This window comes from Excalfactoria chinensis, chromosome 1, assembly GCF_039878825.1.
Source record: "Excalfactoria chinensis isolate bCotChi1 chromosome 1, bCotChi1.hap2, whole genome shotgun sequence".
Classification (NCBI taxonomy): domain Eukaryota; kingdom Metazoa; phylum Chordata; class Aves; order Galliformes; family Phasianidae; genus Excalfactoria; species Excalfactoria chinensis.
This window is the reverse complement of record NC_092825.1, coordinates 151937825-151946691: the sequence shown is the minus strand read 5'-3', so window position 1 is coordinate 151946691 and position 8867 is coordinate 151937825.

Sequence of the window (8867 nt, the reverse complement as noted above, 5' to 3'; positions counted from 1 at the left end):
TTTCTCAGATATCTTACTTAAGATAACGTAATGCAAGACTTTTGCTGTTTACTCACAGAGGTCTGCTTTTTATAGAAACAAATTTTTAGTAACTCTTACCAATCTAAGAGTTGTCATAAAGAAATACTTTCAGCTATTGGTATTAACTGTACAGAGTAGCTACAGCCATAGCTACATATTTCACCAATCGTGTCTGATAAGAGAGCATGAAGTTACAGCCATCTTCCATGTGGGGAATCTATGACACCAGTCAGTAGCTAAAGACTATTGCTTCCTTATTGCCTAAAGAAACAGACAGTAACACAGCTGATGTGGTTTGTAATGGAATTGTGTGGCACATCTGACATCTATACAGTTGGTTATTCCAGAGGAAAAAAGGTAAAGATTTCTTTCAGAAGTGAATTTGCAGTTACTACTGTTCTGTTGTGTTTATGTTAATATATTTGTTTTCATACAATTTCATGGGCACCAGCTGGAAAAAAACGTGTCCTAAGAAAATATTCCTAGAACAAGGTGTGATGCGTATGAGCCAGTTTGCCTTGGGATGTTCTTCTGCAGAGAAAGAAATGAAAGAAAAGTAGACCTTCTGTTGCTTCCTTCACACTGTGCAAAATGGATTACAGGGGCTTAACCCCAGTAATAATGTAATCAACACATGATAAGGAGATTGACCTAAGCACTTTGACACCAAAATTAGGTGAGCGAAATCTCCCTTCAGAGGAGTTTTGAAGCACACACTTCTCATCATTGAATAAAGAAAGAACTTGAGTGTACAACCTTTAGGATGGGCCATCCCTGGATGTGTTCAAGAGCAGTTTGGATGTGGTAAACAGGGATATGATTTAGCAGACGTTTTTTTAGAGATGGGGTACTGGTTAGGCTGCGGTTGGACTTGATGATCTTCAAGGTCTTTTCCAACCTGGGTAATTCTATGATTCTATGATTCATTTTGTCTTTAAAGACTCATCCTTTGCATTTTTTTTTAATTTTCACATTGAAAATAATGCTTTTGAAAATAGCTACCAGTAGCTCCTCAGTGGTATGCAGAAGCTGTATTCAGGGTCAACAATCTTATTACCCAGTTTTAAATTCAGTTGATTCTTGTGTACAGTGCTGTGTGTTGAGTAGGAAGCCGAATCAGGACTGATCATGTTAAGACTTACTAGACCACTGCCCATCACTGTACTCCAAGGAGGCATAAAAAACTTACTGTTTTTATTTTAATTGCTTCACTTTTCCATCACAGTATAGAGGCGAGGATAACCATAGGGATTGATATGGATTTCTTTTTTTGGGTTACTAAGCTTTATTTTGCATTTTAAACTGTTGAGCAGTTGTTGTTTTTGTTTGCTTGTTTGTTTTGTTTGTGTTGTGTGGGGTATTTTTTGTTGTTGTTGTTCTTTCAAATAGATTTTTTTTTTCCCCTTTAAATGCATCGTTATGTGTATATCTCATGTATGCAGAGAAAGGATCACTACACAGAAGCGAAACTTGAATGACATTTTGCTATCTTACATCATTGTTGTTTTAAAAATAATATGTTTGTTCAGATTTCTCGTCTCACAAACTGTGATCTAAGAACAAGGCAACCTCACGACAACCAACAATTACAGGCAGAACATCTCAGAAATAGTCTTTAAAGGATGAAGCCTCAGGCAAGTTCTGTTTCCTGTAATGTCAGAAGAAAAGTTAATATAAAGTGAGTCTTCAAATGAACAGAAACTAATTTGATACTTGGCAGTAGCTAAGGAAAAACTTCTTTCTTCTTTAACTTCATATTCTGTTTTGCTTCTTCTCCTCATGCAGAGAGAGTTTGTAGTTTTTTTATTTCTTTCTCAAAACTTTAAGGCAGAAGACTCTAGATAAAACAAATGATTCATTGGAAGACACTTCTGAGGGGAAAGGTGTACGTTAAAATTACATATGAAGAATGCTGATAGGAATTTTATATTCACCTATTGCCCACAGCAGCCTGGCATGTGAGATTATTTGAGGGTGCTAATTTGTTCACTGAATTCCATTTCCACTGTATTTGAACCAGCAGTAATGCTGGGAATGCAACTACTGTTCTTCACTCTGTCTACAGGTCACTGTAAAACTGCTGGTTCAGAAGCTCCTCCTCTGGCCTGCCATCACCTTTTCACGTCAAAAAAGTTGCTAAAGACATCAGTTCTAAACCTGAAAAGGACAAACAGATGACTCTGCCATCATCTCTTTGTGGAGATGTGGTTGGCACAATGCTTCCTCATAATGTCTGACCTTGCAGTATCATTGTAACAAATTAATTCCAGCCCATAGGTAACTTATTTGTGTAGAAGTTGGCAGAAATTGGATGATTTATCAATCTAGTCCTTCATTTGCAATTGTAAATAGAGTATTGAGTAGGCAAGTTCTATTTTCATCATACAAATTGACCGTCTTGTACAGAATTATTCAAATTCTAATACTAATTTGCACCCAGTGCAATACTGTTAAAGTCAAAGAGTAAAGCAGGCTTTTTGACCTCACAGAGCAATTGGCCCATTTATTTTTCATTATGTTCTATTTGATGTTTTACTTATTTGAGAGTAAGGACTGTCCATAGTCTGTAATTGTATTCCCATAAATTAAGAATAAAATTGAAGCCCTCCTCCAAGGCAGAATGCTGCAACTGAGTAGTCTGATCTTTGTTGCTGAGGTATGGTTTTCATCAGTTTATTAATCTTCTTCCTAGCCCATGTTTTAATGCAGTGTTAACATCATATGGTCAGTACTGATCACGGAGTTTCATTTCCCATGCAGTGCTGATGGGAGTATGTCTGATGTTAAGGTTGTTGGCTGCATAGAATAGAAACCATTTGGAGTTGGATTGCTCATTTATTGCAGAAAATTTGTCAACTTGATGTAATATCTCCTCTACTATCATCTTGGTTATCCTCTCTGAATTTTATCCTAATATTTAGTGAGACCTATGTTCATTACTTAAACTTTTTAACAAGGAGCTTTATATTTTCTGTCATGTTCTCATCCCATCTAGGAATATCTTCTGACTAACACTTGCAGATTCAGCTTATTCTTTATAGTAAAGCTTATTATAATTCTTTATAATTAACACTTTTTGAGTGTTGCAGTGCATGGCTATAAGCTCTTCAGGAGAGACAGACAAGGAGGGAGGGGTGGTGGCATAGCTTTCTATATTATAGAGTGTTTTGATGTTGTTGAGATCAGGGATGGGAATTACAAGGTCGAGTCCGTGTGAGTTAGGATGAGGGAGAGGGCCAACAAGGCTGACATCCTTGTGGGGATCTGTTATAGACCTCCAAGCAGAATGAAGAGGTGGACGAGTTGTCCTATGAGCAGCTGGCAGAAGTTGCATGATTGCCAGCTTTTGTTATCATGGGGGACTTCAACTTCCCTGATACATGCTGGAAATATAATACAGTGCAGAGAAAGAAGTCAAGGAGGTTTCTGGAGTGTGTGGAAGAGAACTTCCTGTGCAGCTGATGAGAGAATGTAGCAGCAGAGGTGTCCCACTACACCTGCTGTTCACAAGAACTAGTGAGAGATGGTAAGGCTGAGAACTGTGTTGAGTACAGGACGTGGTTCAATGGGGAAATACTGATGGTAGGTGGATATTTAGACTAGACAATCTCAGAGGTCTTTTCCAACCTTGGTAATTCTATGACACTATGATAATTCCTGCCAAGATTTATTCCCTTTACTGTGAATTCTGTGCATTTTTGAATGTTGCTGGACATCTCGTATTTCAGAAACCTACAAATGCTGTGTCATTAGTGATGAAGTTTCAATGCAACAAACTGCTCACAATCACATTTCTTTTTTAAAAAAAACAAAAACAAACACTTCTGATGAGATTATCTTGATGATTTTGTCTTTTTTATTAAATTGGTTTTCTGTAGTTCCTTTTGCCGTACGATACCATAACAATGTGTAATTCCATATAGTCATAATGAATCAGCAGAACACAGTGCCAGATAACTGACTTCTAAAATGTAAGCATTATGACTGCTGCTACATGTGTGTTGTTATACACAAGAATATGTAACAAAAATAACTGTAATTGGTGGATTTCACAAATAGTTCAAAGATTAATCCTTACAGTGACAGCTAAACTCAAGCTGATACGCTGAAGAGGCATACAAAGAAAATGACCATAGTAGATCATGACACCTTAATTCCATTTTCTTTCATCCTTCTCACTTTATTTGGCCCCTTTTACAGAGCTCCTCTTACAAGAGAGCAGATAAAAGCTCTTCCTGTCCTTTAAAGCAGTGTCCTTCTCCACCTTCTTTCTGCTTGTCTCTATTATGGATTTTGATTTGAATTATAATATACAGAGATTTGCTGTCGTGAAGTGACTAAATGGAATCCTATAGAACACTTTACAACATTTCTTGTTCGTGAATTTGTATCTTAAATTTATTGTTTTAATATCTCAAAGTCCAACAGCTTATTAACTTCTAAGACACTCAGAATACACTTTTTCTGATCATGTGTCACTCATTCTAATGGTTTTGTTTTTTGAAGGACCAATAAATCTTATAAGCAGAGGTTTAATTTCCTCCTTTGAAAGAAAAAGGAAAAAATGATGGACGTACTTGATGTCGGCTGTATAATAATGAGGTATTCATCTCTTTATCTGTCTATTAAGGTCCTTTTCAGGCTGATAATTGGGAATTGATCATTGTAAAAAACTATATTACAGCAACAAAAATGACATATGCATTGTACTGATAGGATATTAATATTGGAATCTATTTCTCATAATAATATTGTATGGAAAAGCATGAACTTTTCACTCTTAAGTTGTATTTTGAGAGTTTCAAGCCTACTTGGTATCTCTAATTGTTTCATGTAAATTTTCTTTCCCCCACTAGTATTGTTCAGTTAATAAGTACCAGAATTTTAATTTGATTTTGATTTCTTTTCATTATTATGATAAGCATTTTATCTTCTGTGGGCATTTATATTTCCATAGGTAATAAGCACAGTCAGTTGTAGCAAATCTCATAATTCTGAACTGTTTTCTGCAGGTTTTGATTCTGTAAAATTAATTACAGTGGTTCATTAATGGAATAATTGGTAAGCATCAGGTGTGGGGTGGGAGGCAGAACAGAGAGAGGGAAATTCAAAGCATAGAGAATTAATTGAGGAATAGAAGGACTGAAGGCAAACACACTGAAAAACTGCTTCACTAGTCCCGGTTATAAAAATGTTTCAGATTCAGTAGAGCGTAACAAGCTGGGCTTTTTAGCAAGGTGGCATCCATCAGAGGGAGAAGTACTTTTGGAGTACTGCTGTCCATCCACACCAGAAATTTACAACATTTAGGAAAAACATTCTAAGCCTTAACGTCCTCCTGAAAATAGTGTATTAGCAGTCAAGCTAGCATCAGATCTGGTAAAGCATTGCATCAGAAGGAAGCACACACGCTGGAAGAAATTGATATCAATACGTAGCTCTCAGCGTACATCAGGACATCCTCACCATGTAAACAATATTACAGCTGTCATTGCTCTCCATGGGGTAAACCCTGTGTGGTCAGCGTGTGGTACAGAATCTATACTTGGCACATATGAAGCTCTGGGACCAGTCAAGAACATACTGATGACACTATATACTGGGTTATCCACAGGAATTTGTTGTCAGAGAGGGGCTATAAGGATAAGCTGTGCCAAATATAGCTGGGTCCATTCAGATCCAATGGCCCCACCACAGGGCATGGCTGGGCCCAACAACAAAATTGGTGGCACATCTTATGATGCAATTGTCAATAAAGTGATGCCTTCTCATTATTCTTAATATTGTGCAACAAGGAGATAGCATGTTGTGAATGTATAATATGTTTTGTTAAAAACAATCGGGAGTATGATCAATCCAGACTTCAAGAAGAAAGTGATGTAATCCACAATTCTATGTCCAGGTGGGATGAGTCTTAGTACCAGTGTTTTTTAACACATTTATTGATGACCTAGACAGTAGGATTGAGTGCACTCTCAGCAAGTTTGCAGATGACACTGAATGTTGCAATTGGTACAAGAGAATTAAGGGACTGCCATCCAAAGGGACATGGATAAGCCTAGGAAATGGATCCATAAGAACTGAATGAGGTTCAACAGGGCCAAGTGCAAGGTTTGGAGCAATCCCAAAATTGCTGTGTACAGACTGCAAGAACAATTCATTGAGAGCAACCCTTTGGAGAGGGGGTTGGGGTTTCTGGTGGATGAAAAGCATGTTGCAAGCCAACAGTGTATGCTTGCATCCTGAAAGGCCAACCGTATCCCATGCTGCATCAAAAGAGGAGTGGCCAGAAGGGTGAGGGAAGTGATTGTTACCTTCTACTCTGCCCTTGTGAAGCCCTGTCTAGAGTACTGTGTCCAGGTGTGGGACTCCCAGTGCAGGAGGAGTGGGAAGCTATTGGAGAGGGTAGAGAAGGGCCATGAAGATGATCAAAGAACTGGAGCACCTCTCCTATGAAGAAAGTTTGAGAGCTGGGATTATTCAGCCTGGAGAAGAGGATGCTCTGGGTGGACATCACTGTGGTTTTCCAGGACTTAAAGGAAGCTTACAGACAAGAGGGAGACTGTTTATTTATTTATTCATTTATTTATTTTTAATATGGTCTGATAGTGATAGAACAAGAAGTAAGATTTTTAAAGTAAAATAGGAGGGATTTAGATTAGATTAGATATCAGAAGGAATATTTTTTTTCCTCAGAGGTTGGTGAGGCACTGCAACAGATTGCCCAGAGAAACTGGGCATGCCCCATCCCTGCAGGCATTCAAGGCCAGGTTGGATGGGGCCCTGGGAAACTTGATCTAGTGCCTGACAGTCCTGCTCAAGGCAGGGGGTTGGAACTGGATGATTTTTAAGTCCCTTCCAACCCAAGCTATTTGGTGAAAATACTTCAAATAAAAATGTTCTAGGATGTGCTCCTTGGTTAATGTCTTATTTGAATGCTGACAAATGTATTAGCCACTTGGTAGTAGTGTGATTATTTTATTAATAAGAATTAACATCAGATATTGATAGTAATTAATGATGCTATTACAGTTCTGACCACCTTGTTTCCTTTTTAATGATCAACTCAGTAATTATTTCCAGGGCATTTTAAAACACTCAGAAGATTAATTATATTTAGGTGCAATTGCTGTTTGTTCTGGGTATTAATGGCCTATTGACTCTTTGAGGTTTATTAGATGATGACAAGCAATCAGTGGGGGTTTGCAGAAAATGAGTAAAGTATCTGCGCAAACACTGGTGTCTTGAGGGATGTAAATATCTTTACCATTACTACTTTGCCTTATACAGGCAAAGTTAGACAAAAGCAGTTATTGATCAGTATTCTTATTAGCCTCCGTGAAGGAAAATGGGAGAGCTCTGTCTACTTTGAGCATAGTACTAACTCACTATTCAATTAGTATTATCAGTTTAATTTATTTAATTGACAATTTCTGAAGAGAAAAAAAAAAAAAAGGAAAAAAAAAAAGAAAAAAGAAAAAAAAAAGAAAAAGAAAAAAAAAGAATGAGAGTAGGTTAACAATGGAAATAGGAGTAAGTCATGGAATCATTGAATCATAGAATGGCCTGAGTTGAAAAGGACCACAATGATCATCTAGTTTCAGCTCCCGTTGTATGTGCAGGGTCTCCAAGTCATTTTTATTCATGTCACAGCCAAAAGCATAGGCAAATGAGGGCTGCTATGCCAGACCAATATATTTCCTCTCCTATTATATGTCTTGCCCTTGCTGTTTATGGTGCATCCCATGATGATGTAGGTCTTAGTTCTGGCACCTGGACTCTCTGTGCTTAGTGCAGCAGGGAAATAAACCTGAAAGGTTTTTTGGAAGTTTTTAATGTTCTGTTGGAGATGGATCCTTTTCCCTGAAGAAAAAGGCACTCCTGCATAGAGGCAATTTCCTTTGTAGTGACATGTATGTATGATATACTGCACGGACCCAATGTGTCTGCACAGTTGACAGATTTCTTTGTTTTTTAATTTCTTTTAAATTCTGAGGCTTGATCAACTGCATAAAATTCTTCTAAATTAGAGTTCTTCTGGGGAAAAAAACATAATAATAATACAATGTCTTCTCTCTTCCTGAAGTAAAAAATAAGGTTATTTTTTTTTTTTTGTTTGATTTCTTTTCTGACTTTTGAATGTAAGTGCTTTTTAAGTTTGCAGAGTACATTACAGGTAGCTTTATTGTTCTGCAAGTGGTGCTGTCATTTCTACGTCTCCTGTAAATCCTTCTTGAAGACCTGAAAATCTGTTTTCTCTCAAAGCTTCTGATTTCAAAAGCAACGGGTTATTCAGCAATTCTGCTGGCATTTTGCAATTCCTTGACTGCGTGAACCCAAATATGTCTGCAGAACGGAGCTGAGAAGCAGCCGTGTAGCTTTTTAAAGTTCTGTCAGCTTGTTAGCTGAGATCTGATGAATATGGCAATCTAGGTATGTGTCTACGCCTAAAACAATAGTTTGCATGGATAGAGTGATAAATTCTAAGTAAAGAACCCCTCTTTGTTTTCTGGAAAATTGCTGAAGAAAGAGATAAAGCTATTGGAAACCTGAGCTTCCAGATCAGTATGTAAAACATTTCCCATCATTTGATATATTTGCATAGTTACATTATTTGTAGGTCACATATTTAAGGTACTGTTACTTGTAAAATTAAGTTTATGCACATTAAAAGTGTACTTATATTCCAGTGGGCCTATTCACATCATTACAATTATTTAAATGAACTTTTTATAGAAATGGAGCCATGTGATCTCTATTTCTGTATGCAGAACAGTCACAGATTTAGTCCTGAAGGTCATTCAGGTGAATGAATAAGTAACAAAGGGAAGAATCTCCTTTAGAAT